General features: G+C 40.4%; 1 pseudogene; it reads left to right on the forward strand.

The window, feature by feature from the left end:
* LOC149786268 (uncharacterized) overlaps nucleotides 1-19,185 on the forward strand; it is a 60,374-nt pseudogene extending 41,189 nt beyond the window's left edge.

Here is a 19,185-nt window from a genome sequence, read left to right on the forward strand (position 1 = left end):
TAGGTATTTATACGAACCAGGCGAACTAGAAGGAGGAAAAAAAAGAGCAACCGATCCCACATGGAGTGTTACTACACATAAGATATCCAGCATAACCAGATCAACTGGGAGAAACGCAATCTACAGATTAGATTCGACTGCTCCTCAACGCGGATTTAAACGCGAGCAACTTCAGGTGATTCCCGAGGATACACAATTACCACCCCGATCACTAAAGTGATCCGCACTGAAGTGATTCAATCATTTAAATAACTGCAGCAACACCTCTGCGTCGGTTACACTCAAGACAGGTCAACATCACATTTTCACGTGTATGACCGCGACTGCTATCTATTCTATCTACGGTGAATTGCCTTGGGTCGTTTTTCGAATACTGCCACAGCAATAAACAATTACAACTCGCACAGTGATTATTCTGCTGTTGTTGTAATTGTATTACAAATTCAACATCCAAACTTTGTTTGGGATCAAACTCTCTACCATTTTTTTTGTCGCTCTGTTTGTAACCGGCTAATTTCTTTCTTATTGTGTCATCAGCGATTGAGCTGTCGTTGACAACATCATCTAATACAATTCTTCGTAACTGACCTATCCTTCTTACTCTTGACACGGCTAAATAAACTAAATTTGACCACTCGATGCGATCATCAACAATCCAAACTGTTGTATCTGAAATAGTTAGTCCCTGCGAACTGTGGATGGTCATAGCGTATCCTAGCGTCCACGGGGATTTGCTCATTTTCAGTGCCTGTTCAACAGCATCAACATCAACTGTGACAATATCATTTAATACTAAATTCTGTTTCTCCGGACCCGACGCAGTCAGGCGCCCTGGAATATCAACATCAATATTCTGCAATCGCGTATCAGCTGGTCTATAACACAACGGCACTGGCAACATGGGAAATTTCTTCTGATGTAACTGAAATAACCGCTGCTGAAGTGTGTCCCTGACTATCTTTCTACTTGCCACAATTAAATCACCTGGTTTCCACGTTTCCCAAAAGTCGCTCAGCGAAGTCTCTGGAATTATTTCACGCATTATCTCACACTGGACTTTATTGGTTTGTAGCCTGATCAGTGCCTTAAACTCTTTCAGCGTTTCATCGAGTGCTCTAACATCGTTAGTTATTTCCTCATAATAATCTACAAAAGTTTTCAGCCACTCGTGTGGAGATTCACCTGTAAATGGGGGTGGTTGACCATGATCGCCGCACATCACCACTGCGGTATTTTTCTTTAGCAGCCAATCCAGAAACTGTTTTAATGTATCCAACGGCACAGTGTCTATCTCATCCCAGATGATTTTCTCGGGAATATATTTCGTTCCCATTCGTTCAGGTGTCCACGTGCCGCCGCTGTATTTGAAAAAACTGTGATACGTGCACGCGTTAACATCCCGTTGTCTCATCTCCCTGGCAAGTCTGTGTGTGGGTGTTAGCACAATCATGTCAGAGTTTCTAAATAATTCAATCGCTCGAGTTGTTTTACCAGAACCACCAGGACCGTTCAGATAAACTGTTTTGTGTCTTGTAACAGGATCGTGCACCGGCGGCAACAACGAAGTTGCCCCCGACGAAACCATCGAAGATATTTCTGCGCTGCGATACTCATCCTCGATTTCAACATCAGCCGATTTACAATATCCGTGTAACATTTCATTCTTTATTCTCCACGAGCCCCACGATGGATCATCCGATATAACATTATCCAACAGCGCTGAGTGTTTTTTATCAATATAAAATGAATCCGTTGCAACTCTCACTGCGGCAACAGGGAATCTATTGATCATCGACAACAAATTTATGGATACATAAGCCAGCATCGAAGATCTCAAATGTATGTACTGAGATGATTCTCCGTCAATATAACTAAAAACAGTCCCTAGTTTTTCCCCGTTTGACAGAAACACATCTTTGCGGTTACAGAACATGTTGTTCGTGGCTGCATCAGCGACAATAAGATCCAATTCAGTCTTGTCCATGATTAATCGACTGTGATGTTGTTTATGATCATACGCTCCACCTTGAGTGAATTTCCCTATTATTCTTCGTCCTAGATCTTTTGCTGTGCTTTCATCATTTCTGAGTTTGCTTTTAAGTACTTCAGGAGCTTTCTTGATGATAGCGTCGATAGAAGTTTCTGGATATTCTCGTGACCAATCTTCGATGACTTCTTCTAACGTAACCGGCGTTGGAGTTGGCAACCAAACTTCGGTTTGACGACAATAACATATAATCGCTTCGCTGACCGTCAGCGACAACAGTATTCGACTGTCAAGCATGTATCGCAATAACACTATCGGTGCCCATCGCTTCTCAACGAAATGTCTGCCAAACCAAACATAACACACAGGATGTAAATCCTTAGCGAATTTAAACGACGACACACAAGCAAATCCGGTCAAGTCAAAATCGGGTAAAACACCGTTGACAGCTACTCTTGTCATGGTATTGCCAGCGTGGCCAAACCGTTTAAAATATTCGCTGCATTCTCCACGCCCAAGGAAACTTCCTGGATAACACGCCGTCATGTCCACGGATATCATACCGCGGTGATCATACTGAGTATTCCACAAACCGCCGTGTCCGTATTCGACACAGCTCTGCTGGATATCAGCAAGAAAACTTTTCGGAGTTGGTCTCCATGAATTTCGTTCCCGGGCTACATGCGCGACAACACCCGGGACAGTAAAACAGTGTGTCAGTAACGTATCAGTGTTGCCAGCATGATATTTTTCTGCGAGTTTTTTCATTTCCTGCTGTAACGCCATTGTTCTGTATATTTCCCCGTTGGGTCTCACAAACTGATCATATTCTCCATCTTCGCTACTTCTGAATAACCACACAGACACTGGATCGGTTTTACTTATCTGATAAATAAAATCAAACATGCTCCCAGAATTGCTTTGCAATTCCGGATAATACTTCACAACACGGTCTTGCGGAAATATCCTAACCGAGTCAGTCCAGGCGTGACTGTTATGATCGATAATAGTTATTGGTGTTCCACGGGAATTGTATTTACACTCATACAATACCTCACCGGTTAACGATGAAACCGTTATAGGAAATTTTAGTAATCGCTCTAGCTCAGCAACATCATTTATTGACGCTCCTTTATCCGCTACTCGTGTCGCCCACGCTGTTATTTTAGTTTGTCTTAGCGGTGTTAGGCCGTTTCCTCGCATTGCATTTTTAAAATGTTCCATTACTCGCTCAGCTACACAATTCAACACCGACACCTTCATCGGTTTGAGTTTATCAACGCGTGGTTTCTTCATCGGATAAATTCCATAAACAACTGCGGTCACAGGATACGCTCTGGCATAATATGGTATATCAATCCCAACAAGTACTCCCGGTTTTGAGTCTTTACTTAACAGAACGGTTTTTCCACGAACGCCTCTGGCATCAAGAACAGGGTCTAGTTTGTCTCTGATAATCCACGTTCCCTCGCCGACTCCAACAATAAATTTTATCTGTACGAAATATCTTCTATCGTCGAGATACCCAATTATGTTACGCGCGATTGTATCGTTCATGGTAGCATCAATGATACGGTCACGAGAAATGCTTTGCATTTCCCGAGAAACGCTCGCGTTTCCGAGGATAATTTTATACGAAGACCACGTGTGTGCGGCACCATCACGACGAAACTCTTCTTTGGCATTCTTGATAACACCAATTACCTCTGCTAACTCTCTTCGTCGTGGATCAGCGGTTAACCGGTCAAGATCGAATCTAGAACCTGATATGGGTTTTATTCTGGATAGTCTTTCAAAACCCATTATTATAATTAAGACAAATATTTAAATAGACAAATATATTATATGATGAACCAATGCAAGTGGATCAAACTAAATTCATCAGCGCCGTGTAGCAAACCCTGCAGAGGCGAATACTGTGGACAACATGCTCAACAGGTCCGCGGTGGGAGTCTAGGACCGATACCGTGTATCAGATGCGGCATTGGAGTACGAGGAAAAACGCAATTATGTTCAGCGTGTGGTGGAAAACGCTATCGAGAACTAAAACGGTATTATGATAAAAAAAATCCAGACTGTGATAACGCTCTCAAATGCGAGCGTGATTACATAAATAAGTTTTCAGACAAATTATGAATTAGACAATGATTTGCTTATAGTATAATGAATCAAGAATTCGTCCGACATCCAACTATTCCAAATTATGAGGCAAACCGAGATGGCATAGTGAGAAACTACAGGCTGAGGAAACAAGTTGGTACAGTTGATAATGCTGGTTATTTAAGATTTACTGTTAGGAAAGGGAGGTATTTATGTCATCGTTTCGTCTATGAGGTTTTTAACGGAGAGATCCCTAAAGGCCTTGTCATTGATCATATTAACGGGAACAGACTTGATAACAGTATTGAAAACCTTCAAGCGATCACTCAGAGCAAGAATACCATACGAGGAAGAGTTAAATGTAAAACAGCTATAAGAAGAGCAGTGAAATCTGTGAATGTTGAGACTCGTGAAGAAATAATATTTCAATCAATGAGCGCAGCCGGTAGGTATTTCGGTATTTGTCCACCTTCTGTACAGCATGTCGCAGATGGGATCTACAAAACAGCATTTTCAAAGAAGCTCAAACAGAAGATTTCATTCTGTTATATAACTCTTATCGTTGACACAAACGACGATAACTCCTCCGAGAGTGTGTAACGCTTTGCAGAGTTGTCGTTGCTGGTCAGAGGATTTGCTCCCCCTAAGAAAGCCACCTTGATAAAATATTTTATCGAGTTCATAACATGTAATCATTTATTTACCGTAGAATATATATTTTTTTACAAACAATATCCTCGTTTTACTGAATATATCCGACTGTTTTGCTCTTCTGTGCTTGTTATATGACCGCGCTTAAGAAAACATACAATTAAAATATTTTAAACAAGTCCCGCCCACTGCTAGAGCGAATTTCCAACTCGCAAGTAACAGTTGGGTTATATACGAAATCGCTCCCTAAGACCTTTGGGTCGATCGAAAGTCAGCACGCGCAAGCAAAACCATAAATTTAATCCGCCAATGGCGGGTGTCTTTTGTGCACCATCCAATGGTCGATTCAATGGATGGTTTTGCTCTGCTGCTGACCGTAGAAAATGACCCACCTGTGTATGTTTGTGTCGTCATAGGATAAGATCTTAGGATAAGTTAGGATAAGATTACATGTTCATTGTGCCTTTACTTGCTGTCATACTCGAATCAGAGGTTAAAGGTTGTCTGTTCTGTACCGTCTCTTAGGATAAGATTACATGTTCATTGTACCTTTGCTTGCTGTGATACTCGAATCAGAGGTAAAGGTTGTCTGTTCTGTACCGTCTCTTAGGATAAGATTACATGTTCATTGTACCTTTCCTTGCTGTGATACTCGAATCAGAGGTAAAGGTTGTTTGTGTTGTCAAATAAATGTTTGCCGGGCCTGCTAGAGAACTCGATCCTAGAAGCCAGGGCTGTCTCGTCTTGTAAATAAATGTGCCTCTGAGTCACTTGGCAGTCAGAGGGGTCCGTCCTTAGGATAAGTTACGTGTTATATGTTTGTCCTTGTCAATTCACTAAACACGTCCTCTTGAGCCTATAGAACGTTATTTGACGATCTAGAGGCTCTTGCAGGGGATAAAGTGTTTCGTGTTACATGTTGTATTGTCATGTCGGAAGCAGTCCTCGTGGGGTTCTAGAACGTTATTTGACGATCTAGGCCCTTGCAGGGGATAAATGTTTCCGACTGTCTCGTTTTGTTTTGGAAAGCTAGCGTTTCTCATGCAAAGTGTTTCTATTAAAAATATAAAAATATATAATAATATGAATCACGAAAATATAAATACCATACTTGTTGAAATTAAAGAATTACAACAGCGAGGTTTTAATATTTTACTAGACACTGAAACAATTATGTCAGATTTTGAATCCTTGAATGAGCTATCACGCTTGGGGAAGAACAATCTCCCTGCTCGTTATAGGTTCATTAAGGGTTTGCAAGATCGTGTTTACAGATCACTTGCCGGGATAACTGAAAATCAGGTATCTGAATTTATTCCACTGTGCCGTGCAGTTGAGAAGATTCGTCTTGGATTGTCACAAGAGTATGAGACTCGAAAATTAATTAGCACCAGGGTGAGACGGTTAAAAGGTTATATAAAGAATCTAGACACGGAAATGCCTTGCATTTCTGACAAAAATACTAGTGTTTCTGACTACGAGGCCGACAAGGAAGTATAAACCGCATAGCGTGTGACTCACAGCACAAAGTGAAAGTAGAACCTGAGAACGCTAGCGCCCCCCCCCCCCCCCGCTTGGAGTGTAAAGCACATTTCCACGGGTAAAAAAAAAAGTGTATTATTTTTTTTGCCCTTGGAAACTCAAAGAGTTTCTCAAGTGAAGGGCGCTTTCAGATTTTCAGGATTTGCTTAAGCGTTTCAACATCAATACAGGAATGAGAATAGTTCATAATCTGTTCTCGTTGACACCAAACTATGATCATATGATTTTGCTGTAGCTCTGTTAATTGTGACGGAGTTAACAAGAAGTTTCGTCACCATACACGTCAATAACTATTTTAACGGGGAAATACTGTTCTGGGAATGTCTGTATTTGAAATGCGGTTTTTATTGCCTCGTAAAGAATTTGCTTATCATGAATATGAACTCGTGCATGAATGTACTCGGGTTGATACATTATACACAACCGTTTTTTTTTAAATGCGTGCTAGCACTTTCAACGATAACTTATGCTGGTTTTGATAGGGTATTTGCACGATAAAATGACGAAAATGGATCAGTGCAGAAAAAAAAACTATTATAAATATTATGGATCCCTTGACTTAGGACTTCACCAGTAAGTTTATACTAACAGTCTCGTCACGCAGGTCCAACAAATTCCCCCTCTGGTCGGTGAGTTTGAAATTTATCGTTGACAACCACGGGTTATGACACCGTAGATAGACCGGATTGATTGGTTCTTGCACAATCAGAAAACCAGGGGGGTCTCTTGGTGTGAACGTATACAGGATAAACCCCTGTTGTGCCGTCGTAGTATCTGATGCGCTGTAACTGCCATCGATGACGTCACATACAAGATTGACCGCAATAACATCTGTGATATTTACGATCCCGGGTGAGATGTGTCTGCCATCGGATGCTGTACTGTTGTCGTGCTTGAGAATAACAGGTTGTGGTTTTATTCGTTCGTACGCGGCAAGAATATCTTCGAAAGATTGATCGATGAGATCAGAGACTGATTTTCTCAGCTCGGGCACGTTATATCCAGGAAATTTAAAATCTGAAATATCATTCACTTGAATACCATATTTAATTGCAAAATCTGCTCTGGCTATCTGTCTATAATTATCATCGATATAGTCTTTAAGATCCAGTAAAGCCTGAATTATTCTTAGATTTATAGTTTCCATGGCCGATGCGAGTTTGTTTAGTTTTTCTATGGTTGTGATAATATTATCACGCGGACTTGTTAAATCAGAAATATAATCTTGGAAATATACTCGCAGGAGTTGTAGCTGTTGTTTATGTACTAGATTGATCGGAATAAATAATTCAGATTCTATATCATCTAGACGGTAAACACGGAGCTCCTGCCCCCCCTTAACACGTGGAGCTTCTATACTCCAAGTATCGGGCATTAAAGTACTTTTTCTTGCTAGTAATTGATCTGCAAGGAGTAAATAATAATTGTACTCGAGGTCGTGTAGTGCTTCTTTATAGGTCATAAAATCCGATTTTTCAGGTTTTGGTGGACTAGGTTTAACCTCGGGGGCCTTTGGCCATCCTAATAATGTTCGGATTGAGCTGTTATAAATATCCACGGCGTATCCTGGCGTTGAGATTTCAATGACCGCAGACAGCGTTGGTTCATGAGCTGTTATAGATATTTTGGCTTCCTTGCCGGTGATTCGTTTTATTTGGCGTTGTATCTCATTATTGATTTCTTCGATCTGATAACTCCCAGTGGGAAGTGTAATTGTATTCCAGTCAAGTTCACCCTGTTCGCCGGAGTCGGCTTTGCTTTTCCCGAACACGAATGAATTATTTGGCTGCAGACCACCAAATGATGCCGACCTAACATTGGGCCAGCTGTGATACACACTGAGCTTTGCTAACGCGATTTCACTCACTGGAATTGGAGTTCGAAAATTAATACCGAATTCTGGTGTCGTCGAGGACACTGAGATCATTGTGGTCCTTACCGGTGTTGTGTTTGTGACTATTTGTTGAAGCAGTTCTATTGACATTATTTATTTGTTTAGTTTTCAAATAGTCATTGTACGCATCTGACATTAGTTTGAATTCAGAATCTGATATCGTAGCGTCGCTACTTTGCACGTCTAACGATGATGATATCAGCGATGATAATTTCTGATATGCGGTCGTGGCTGTATTTAATTTTGTCGTGTAATCGTGTAATTTTGTGTTAGCACATGATGATATTTTTTTTGCTATGATGCCGAAAACTCCAGCTGTTGTTGTGGCCGCGGAAACACAGATCGTGGCGGCGACTGCTGCAGTTACCGGAGTGACCGCTGATAGTATTGCTCCGGCAGATGCAACAACGGCAGATACTGAATAAACCATAATATCCAGCACTGTTATGCGGCGCTTGTATTTTTTTACTTTTTGACTAGTTACTTCGATGACAGTTTTTAACTCAGATTGCCACTCACGGACTTGATTGTATCGATATTGTTGAGCATCTGGCGTCGTTGACGTTATTCAATTACGCGGTAACCAATTGAGGCGTTGCAGCGACGAATTCCAAACAAAACCAGTAAGATGTTGCTGTTAAACTATCGTCCTCGGCTTCAAGCATAAATGTTTCCTCGGTTCCGCTGTTTAGTATTACAGTGCAAACCCCGGAATACTTATCGGTGGAATGTCTCCAAGGATATGTTGTGAAGATTTCAAATTTAGCGGCTGAAAACACAGACAACCTGTAAACACCGGTGGCTGTTGCTGTATATTTGATAGTGTTATTTTGTCGTGACCATGTTGCGAATCCCGATGATACCGTGAATACGATGTTGGTGATATGCCCCGGAGTAACTCCAGTGGGAACTTTAATCAAACTGGTTTTGTTAACGATATCAGGAATACCCGATACGATATCCTGCTGTGTTTGTTTGATCGTGTTAATGTCGGTCTTTACATCAGCGAGTTTTACATCGACGACTGGAGGAGTCCCAAAGAACTTATCCACGACCTCATCAGTTTTTACGAAGTTTCTTCGAAATCTTGTAAACGCGCCCACGTGAACATCATGCTCTGCACGCAGCGTATTTAGTTTACCGTTGACGATGTCCACGTATTGTTTGTTTGACGCATCCTGGTCGGATTCGGGATTCGCTAACGCGGTTATTTTGTTGCCGCTCATGCTGAGTTCGCCTGTCATCGTGTCACCGGCTTTTTTCACACATTTATCAACACCTTTATCAATACTGTCTTTGATGCTTGCGATTGATATATTCGAGTCCTTGATCCGGCCGCCATCACTAAATGCAACGAAGTTATCCTTGGTAGCTCCAAGAACTCTGCGAATTATATCATTCCACTTAATGTTGCTCGTTCTTAGTTTTCCTTGCCTGTCTTGGAAAATAGCAACTTCATCTGGGTCAACTCCAGCTATATTCAAAAGATTATCGACTTCATCTTTGGTCGCATATTTTGAGAGATCAGCATCTGTGCTTGGTTTACCTCCTCGTGTGAAAGGTCTTCCGTAAATATCCACCATTATTCTTATTGCTGTTTTTCAAATGCTAGCATTTCTCGATGCGGTATATTCATACACTACTTTATGAGGAGGAGTTGCTGGATTTCTTGAGATTGCATCAAGAACATTTAAAACCTCCCTCCCACAAATGGGCGGATCAATTAATGTTTGTGTTGGTAACGTCGACTGCCACACTGGAACATTAGAAAATCTGCTGACATACTTGAGAAACTCAACTGGCGGTGCTAAACCGTACGAATCAAAATAGATAATTCCACGTGGATCGATCGCGTAAGCAACCCAGTGAGTTCCTGGACCATCTTTGTTGTCGAGATTGATAATGCCAGTTTCTGGATTATTCGGTCGTTGCGGTAATTGATCTCGCATAAATACGCCTCTGAAATGTTTTACACGCAATTTTTTAACAGCATCGAGTAAATCAAAATTGCTCAACGGCGTTAGAATTTTTTTGGATACCATGATGGTGGAGTTCCTGGTAGTCTTAGACCGCGTCCCTTTTTTTTCTTGTATCCTTTTCCCGTTGCCTTTTTTAGTGCCATTGCAGCTGCAGTTCCAACTGCACCGAGTGCTGCGGCTTTTGCTACGGCTGGTGCTGCCGCGGAAATCAACGCCGGTATTGCTGCGAGAAGAGGAAATATTCCACCGGTTTTAGTCATGTCCTTGATAGCTGCAGCAGAGAAATCAAGTCGGACACCGGTTTTTGCTGTTAGTGCCTTATTAAAATGTTTAAGCTGAGTATTAGTCAACGACAATTTGTTTGGACCACCAGTAATCTGATCTCGTTTTAGTGTTATTGATGTCCCGCACGTGCTTGCGTTCTTTGATTGCAATTTCTTCGTTTGACCGGAAGTCAAGGTGACATTAACATGACTGTATGACATTATATCCTAAGTTTGATTTTAATTGCGTTACATATTCTCGATTGGAGCGTCGATGACCCTCATTCGTCCGCCAACACCTTCAAGCAGCATTGCTTTATCGGAGAGTATGACAGCAATCGCTCTGTAACCACCAGCAGGAACACCTACACGAGCTCGGAAATGTAGGTCGACAACAGATTGTTTAACCAGATCAAGATGTTCCAGCGAAAAGTAATAAATCGGATATAAACTCATAAAGTCTCGCTGTGATATTTGCAGGCCAGTGTCTACATTAAGGTCGCGCCCCATAAATGACATCAGACGATGATACGCGCGTGCGACACGATGATGTTCGAAATCTATTAATATATCCTCAGATGGCTCCTGATGCCCATTTATTCTCAACGAAACTTCAGAAACTCCAAGTGTATCAAATACCATTGGATTTCTTTCCTGGCTATCTGTTCTAGCACGGTATTGAAATGCAATGAAAATATGTCGTGGTGCTGATACTCCTTGTTGCGATGATATATGCCATGTAAACAACCCACCATTATCACCCTGAATAACGTCTGTGGTTGTTGTTTTCCAGGATAGCAGTGATTTACCGCCCGTGTCCATGAAAGACAACAGTCGTTGTTCTTCGGTGATTGACGGAGACAACACTGGCATCCACAACCACAGTTTAGTTAGTATTACCTGACCAGGGGCAACAGCAGCATCTCGCCAGATAGCGTCATTATCATCAGGTTTTCGCACAAGTACAACTGTGTGTTTGGCACCGAATATGACCTTGTGGACATCTCTGCAGAATCCAAAGATGTGAGACAATGGAATCACACCTGAGAACTCTTCATCTCCACTTAACATCGATCTACGTGTTGCAAAACCCAAATTAAAATTTTCGTTCATCGATGCAACTGCGTCACCGGCATTATTCATTGTTACATTCCTGTTCTCGGGGCTGTCGGTTATATCCTTTGCAAACATCATTGATGGTCCGGCTGATCTGGTGTAATCATCCGAGTATCTCGCCAACCCGAGAATTGTTGTGGCAACGTCGACGTTATCATGAATTGTTTCAATTTCTTTTCCATCTATCATGTAAATAGCGGATTTAAATAACGCCATGATGCCGTTGTTAACAAATCCAACTCGGTCGCCGATTCCGTAGTTAGTGTTATCATTCTTTAAAAGCCTACCTTCAACTTCGATGAAGGCCTCAGCGGGCAAGAAGTATCTACTTGTATCCTGGACCTGTAGTTCAATTCTTCCGCGTTGGTTAGGATCACGTGCTTCATAAGAATAATATTGAAAATCACGTACAGAATCATCTTTAAGTACTGGTTTGGACATATCAAACGCGTCATTGGATTTTCGTGCAAACATTATTATTATTTGTGATGATCTAATTAAAATGTTATCGTCACCGGAAACCACTACCAGCTATCAAATTAGCAGTTACACTATCTTGCAACGCTTTGGAGGTAATTCCTGCTGTTGCGATCTCAGCTAATTTCTGATTTACGGCCTTATTTACTACGCTACTAACATTTGCCGGCATAGCTTCAGTGGATGGTAGTTTTACTGGCACCAACCTCTCGACTGGGTTTTTTTTTCGTATCAGCTGTGCTAGTCGATCCTTGATTGATTGAAATGCTTTCCCGGCAAGACTACCAACAGTGCCAATGGCTTTATCCTTGACAACATCAGCGGCTTTCATCGCGAATTGTTTTGCTAACGGTCCAGCTTTCGGAGCGATTCTTGTGACTAAATCCCTAACAACATCACCGACTCCATCTCCGTAAACAACCTCGTATACTGGTAATCGTGAGTTTACTACTCTGACACTTCTTGGTCTGCGAAAAGAATCGTGTAGTATCATTTTATTTAATTATTGTTTATCTAACTGAATTTGCTAGCAAATTTAATTATTAGTCGCTGTGGTAACCGTCTGCGAGTTCATCAATGAGCCCCCGGTAGATGCTGATATCCATGATGCCACGCTGAAATAGTCTCTGACAGATATCTGCGGCTTCATTTATAATTTCCGGAGAATTGTTTCCGGCACGTCTTCCTCCGATGAGAACTTCCAACCGTGATACATCATCGATGATATTATTAGGGCAGGCAATAAAACCGGATCCTAAACCCTCCCCTGTTGATGGTACAATTCTTGGGGATAAAATGTCTTGAGGCAAACTTTCAGAAGATGTTGTTAAGCTAATTATCGGCGACCTAGTTTGTTTGAATTTTTGGCCCCGCGGACTTCCTTCAGATGCAGCCTCGTATTCACTTAACGGAGTTAGGTCAGGATCTATTGCTCTTCGCCGTGAAGGATATTGTTGTCGTTCTGTGTGTTGCAACGGTGATTTTTCTTCTTGAGGTTGCGATGGTGGAATTTCAAGTTTACGTATAGCATCTACAAGTCTATCGTATTTTGTATCGTCCCTGCTGATTTGTTTTTTATTTTCACGTATACGATACGAATATTTGATAAAATTATCATCTGTCATAGAACCGTGTTCTGGGTTTAAAGACACATCTCTTCTAATCAATCCTAACAGTATTGTCTCAGGTAATTTCTCTTCTGGTACATTTTTAAGAAGTTCAATATAATCCGGCGTAAATCTTTTGGCGGGGTCAGTAATTCTCCCTGTTACTCGCTTACCAGCAGGTACTGACACAACAACTTCATCGGGTGGAGGCGGGGGTTTAAGTCCAGCTGAAATATCCTGTAAAATTTTCCTTTGCTCTATTAAAGCCTCTTTGGTAACAGCTGCGGATTTTTCAGTAGCTTTGGTCACGGGTTTAAATAATTCCTCCGTAGTCTCTGCAAAGCCTTCCCGTGCTTGCTGTCTTAGTTGTAATTTTTGTCTGACACTATCACGGACAGGAAGAAATTTCTGAATTGCTTCGAGACGTTCTCGAGCTAATCTAGTCGTATGTGCTTCTCCAATATTTGCCATTATTTATTTGTCAATGATTTAATTCCGCTAACATAAAAATGTTTTTCCTTGGAAACTCATTTCCCAGAGCAGCAGAGGGGATGGACCCGACCCATGGATTTTTCAATAACGACCCCGCCACGGAAACTGTTTCAGATTTATTGAAGTAACCCAAGTTGTCAGTGCAAACTCAACGAGTTTGTCCCTGGAAACTCTTCGAGTTTTCGGGGGACATTTTTTTTTGTCCTGTATTCTGAATAGAAGGGTTTATTTCGTCGAAATAAGCCCTCTATCGAGGAATAGTTTCCTGGAGGGGTTTATTGTGCAAAAAGTTTCGGTCTGTACAGCCCCTCTGCTGCTATAGGACACACCCGGCAAAATCACGAAAAGATCTACAGGCCCACGGAAGGCTGCTGACAAGCTTTTCCATATATCCATTCTTGTAGAGCTCGAGGTCGAAACAAAGTGCACATATGTGAGATGTTAGTGATCTCAAGAGGCTAGCTCCTTAGACCGCTCGGTCGCCGGGGACAATTGGTTAAGGGCACAGAAATATCAATACCTAAAAAAACAGCAAATCAACAAGTTTCAGGTCGCAATGTTTACACTCTGTGCAGTATTCGGAAATGTAATACCATTCTATTTTAGAGCATTTTTCCGTTCTAATTTTAATAGTGATGCAAGATTTAAGCATTCTTGATATTGATTCAAAGGAAATTGTTAAATCTTTAGAACGGGAGCTGTATGGTATGTTTGTCTGCGTGATTAATGACGCATTGATGGTGATCCGGAATTGATCTATGTGACCCATTGCATGGTGGGTTATTAATGTTTTAATTTTTTTACAGTACAGTTTTATAATGTAAAAGGATCATTTTTCCCTCAGTCTCTATAACAGCCGTTGTAATTCACTTTATACATGGTAAAAGGGAGGGGAAAAGAAACACCCCTAAGTTTTTGAATAACTGAACAATCAATCTATGATTCGACTAATCTGCAATAACTTACGAAAGCTGACGTAGTTAATTGATCCGATTTCAGAGCTCTCGCCCACGTGAGAAATTTATCATTTCCACACCTTACAGCCGTGCATCTAGTCACTCTTCAAGTTTAGGGAATTTTTCGAAACTCTCCCAGTTCATTATCCACTTGCAACTACCGAATATGGTAGCATCACCTCTCAAGCTCCTTGTTTTCACATACTACACAACTTTATGTGTATAACTCTTAAGTATTACAAGGTAGGTTGTGTGACAAAATTTCAAAATAAATGCTGTTGTTTGCGAGGAAAAAGAAATCGTAAAGTCTACGATCTAGACCGATCTAACGCAAGTAACTTTAGATGGCACTATGGGTAAAAAATAACATGGTAGGATGAGTAACTTTCGTTTAAGGATATTGCACCAGGGTAGGTGGGTGAACGATCACTGTGGCTGACCCTTTGTGGGGTATTGATATCTAACACAATATTGGCACGTACAGAAATAAGAATTCAAACAGGACGGATGACACAGTGGTGCACATATGTTCTAAATCAAATAACGGAAATACTATATCATAACTGGAATGTATGCATCCCTAAGTATCCACCCGCATGAATATCCAACAATTGCAATAATTAGTAGTAGAACTGATACACTTTAGCTAGAATCTCTGTCAGCTATCGCATCATAATATAAGTATATACCATCACATACAAAATGGAAGAGGTAGTGCACAAATACATTTTCATACAAACACACCAAATCACGTGCAAAATTAGGAAGTAGCTCACATACATACACCTATCATTCCATAATACAACAAAAACACAAACAAATGGGAGAGTGTCTTACACTTACTGTCCAATACAACACATAATTTCCAACAGGTGGCGGTATAATCTTTTCATACGTGTGGTGTGATGTTATGTGTGCATGTCTAGAAGAAAACAAACATACATATCTGATTTATGTTCTTTACAGGCTCACAGGCGCAGTGGCCCTCGGAATGTATTCGTCCATGGCTTCAGCAAAACTATTTTGCCTATGTGCAATTTTGCCAGAAGTGATTGCATTATCTACGGGAAGCCATGATAATGTTTCAACTTCATCTGCAGCAACCAGTGACACAGGAATTATGGCTACAGAAAGACATTCCAAAGCAACAGGTGCAATTCAGTCCATCCAATACACACTGTCTCACACTACCCAGGTTCCATCCAATGGGGTAGTCTCTGTATTAGACGCGAATATAACTAAAGGGGCACTAAGAGTTGCAAAATGGATTTTTGCAAGTCAAATATTAAAAGCAGAACTACCTTCACTACTTCCCGTGAACAGTACGTTAACATCATACACTTCAATTAAGCACAAATCATCAGCAAGTAAGATCGACAATGAAACAGAAAACTACTTTTGCCACCCAGAGTGTACGTGTCGGCTTATCGGGAATCCCAGTCGCCACGTGCAGGTCACCTGTACTATTCAGTACATCCATGATGGAGCTAAATTCGACGTCTTCATCAGAAATACATTTCCCAGTACCATCTTTCTTCTTTGTGACCCTTTTACTTTGATGAAGAGCAAGCTTTATCCTTTCATGTTCAGAGGACTTCATTCATTCTTAGGACTTGCTATTATAAACTGTCATTTGGATTATGTGCCGGAAAAATCGTTTCATGGCTTGATAAGTCTGAAAGAACTTTACATAATAAATGCTACAAAAATAACTTTCCACATGGCTGCATTTGAGATGCTACAATCGCTCCAGGAGTTGTCGATTGTAGAGAGCGAAATGTCGTCTGTACCTTCTTTGTGCCATCTGCAAAATCTGCAATTCGTCAATTTCACTGATAACAATATCGGAACATTAGACGACACGGGTCTTCTGTGCAATGTCCCTTTCCAAAACTTACAAGTAATTGAATTAAGCAAAAATAACCTTCGAAAAATAGCAATAAATATTTCTGCAATTTCAGATAATCTTCAATATTTTTCCGTCAGTGATAATAAAATAGAACAGATCTCAGAGCATTCTTTCAGAGGATTATATTCGTTGTTATGGCTGGACATCGGAAAAAACTTCATATCATCATTATCAAGTTACATATTCCAGGGCGTCAATGCTTTAAATGGCTTGATCTTGACGAAGAACAAAATGTCATCTTTTTATTCTGGACTACTGAGCCATCTCCGAAACTTAACGGATCTCCACTTATCTGATCTATCACTAAATACGTCCATTTTTAATGAGATTAAAATTCTTCAATATTTGCATATCCTGGATCTAAAAAGCAACTGTGTTGAAAACCTGGTGATGACCTTTTTTAGTCCATTGTCATTGTTAGAATATTTGAATCTTTCTAGCAACTACATCAGAACGTTACTCAACAATGTATTTCTGTCCCTAAGGAATCTTATAGCAATAGATATGTCAAGAAATGTTATTGCCACAATAGACGAGGAAGCGTTTAGTGGGCTATCAAAATTGGAAATCCTTGCTTTACAACATAATAAGATCCGCAATTTACACAGAGAGTGTCTTCAACAACTCCTAGCACTACGCATGCTCATTCTTTCTTATAATACTATAGAACATCTGCCATCGTTTCAAGGACTCCATAATCTGCTTATTTTGGATCTGTCGCATAACTATATAAAGTACCTTGATAGTTCAGCTTTCGCAGGTACCAGTGGCATTGAAATAATCAACCTGAATAACAACAGAATTAAAATTATCGGGGGAGGAACGTTCAGAAATTTACAAAATCTGTTCAAGCTTTCGATAGAAAATAATGAAATAGACTTCATAGACTATAGTGCATTTGGAGACTCGCCAATTTTGGGACTATATTTACGAAATAATAATATATCCGACATAAATGTTTTCCGACATAGTAATTTCCCACATCTTCGTAAGCTTGATCTGAGTTTCAATAATGTTAAAATGTCTCTATCCCCTGATTATTTTAGCAAATTTCAAAATATTGAAACTTTAAATATTTCAAATAATAAAATTCATAGAATACATACGGGTGCGTTCGAACCACTTCTTAACCTTCGTGAACTCGATCTTACATATAATGAGATAAGACATCTTCAGCAATCTTCCTTGACATCATCAAGAATGAATGCTATAGTAAAACTACAAGGAAATCCATTCAACTGTGATTGTAATATAGAATGGGTAAAGGGATGGCTGTTTTCTATAGATACATATGGTATGTTTATTATGGATCTGGATATGCTCACGTGTACAGGTTTCGATGGTACCAGTTATTCATTGCTCTTCAGACTTGCTACCGAAGATTTTATTTGTCAATATGAAAGTGATTGTGACATTTCGAAATGTTCGTGCTGTGCCTTAGATAAGTGTGTATGTTCGTACCCTTGTCCAGATAAGTGCTTGTGTTTTCGGAGTAGTGACAGATCGGTGAACTCGGTCCAATGTGACGGAAAGGGATTTGATGAACTTCCAAAGCAAATAACACCAGAAGCAACTCATGTGTACCTGGACAGAAATAACATTAGTGTCGTGTCGAGACAGTTCTTCACAAATATGACATACCTTGAATATCTTTCCATGAATGATTCCAATATATACACATTACATGATTACGCATTTGCGACATTATCATCACTGAAGACACTGCAACTTAATGGGAACTATATATCTACAATTTTCTCAAAGACTTTTTTTGGATTAAACAAGTTGCATCAATTATTACTTAGTTCCAACCGTATAACGTTTATAGATGCTGGATCTTTCAGCCATTTTACTGCGAAATACCAGCTGGACTTGTCCAACAACCTGCTCCGCAAAGTAGACCGATTTTTATTCTACGAAATGTCTTTTGCATCATCACTGGACATGTGATTGTGAATTTCTAATAGACTTTGCCCATTTCACATTGTCCAACGTTAAGAAACTAAATGATATATCTGCACTGACTTGCACCACAAACACAACTTCACGCTCCAACACGACCATATTACTGGCGAATAACTCAATAGTGGATTTATGCCCAAGTGTAAGAGTGCATCAAACTGAGGAAGTGATTCATAGTGTCACTTTGGTGTCGACGCTAACGACTTTACTTGGGGTCTTCGTGATTGTACTAATTACTGTCTTTGTTGTCGTTTGGAACCGTGATGTTTTGAAAGTATGGATTTACGTGAAGTTCGGCTTTCGATTCGATAAGCGAGTATTGGACACAGCAGATGTGAAAAAACCATATGATGCTTTTGTTTCCTACAGCAGTAAAGATGAGGACTATGTGATGCACGAATTAGTTCCGGTTCTGGAAGATAATTTGGAGTACAGACTCTGCGTTAATTATAGGGATTTCCCGGTCGGAGCAGCGATTGCAGACAATATTATGTCTAGCGTTGAGTCCAGTAAGCGTGTAATAGTGGTATTATCGAATAATTTTGTCGAGAGTGCGTGGTGCCATTACCAATTTCAGATAGCTCATCATAGGCTACTAACAGAAAAGAAAAACAGGATCATTATGATTATGTTAGGTGATATAGATCAATCTAAGCTAGTCCCTGAATTGCAAAAATATATACAGACAAATACGTACGTAAACCAGGACGATGCTTGGTTTTGGGAAAAAATACAATATGCCATGCCTTAA

The sequence above is a fragment of the Sinohyriopsis cumingii genome, chromosome 12 (assembly GCF_028554795.1).
Source record: "Sinohyriopsis cumingii isolate HCF-2022 chromosome 12, ASM2855479v2, whole genome shotgun sequence".
NCBI lineage: Eukaryota > Metazoa > Mollusca > Bivalvia > Unionida > Unionidae > Sinohyriopsis > Sinohyriopsis cumingii.